Raw genomic sequence first — 565 nt, 5'->3', positions numbered from 1 at the left:
CACTGCAACCTCCGCCTCCTGGATTCAAGCAATTCTCCTGCCTCAGCCTCCCGAGTAGCTGGGATTACAGGTGCCCACCACCACGCTGGCTACTTTTTGTATTTTTAGTAGAGATAGGGTTTCGCCATGTTGGCCAGGCTGTCTTGAACTCCTGACCTTAGGTGATTAGCCCTCCTCAGCCTCCCAAAGTGCTGGAATTATAGGTGTGAGCTGCTGCACCTGGTGACCCTACAAAGCATTTTCGACTCCTCTGTGTTGTAAATACCTGATGATCTCTTGGTTCCCCTGTCACACTAGACTGCAGCTGGGGGTCTTTCTCCAGGGGTTTACTTACTGCCACAGTTGTCTTGGGTGCCTGCTAGTGACCTGGGAAGGGAGGACCAGTTCCTTCTCTTTGCCAGGTAATTTTCTGTTCACACCTGTGTGAACACACATACACACCACACACACACACACACACACTCCACACACATCTCCAGGAAGTTCTGTTGGGTCTGTTCTCCTGTTTAGGTCCCTGTGGTAGAATCTAAACTATACAGAGCTGGAATGAGCAATGGAGGTGGAA

The sequence above is a fragment of the Colobus angolensis genome, unplaced genomic scaffold (assembly GCF_000951035.1).
Source record: "Colobus angolensis palliatus isolate OR3802 unplaced genomic scaffold, Cang.pa_1.0 Scaffold122, whole genome shotgun sequence".
NCBI lineage: Eukaryota > Metazoa > Chordata > Mammalia > Primates > Cercopithecidae > Colobus > Colobus angolensis.
Note: the sequence above shows the minus strand (reverse complement) of the source record.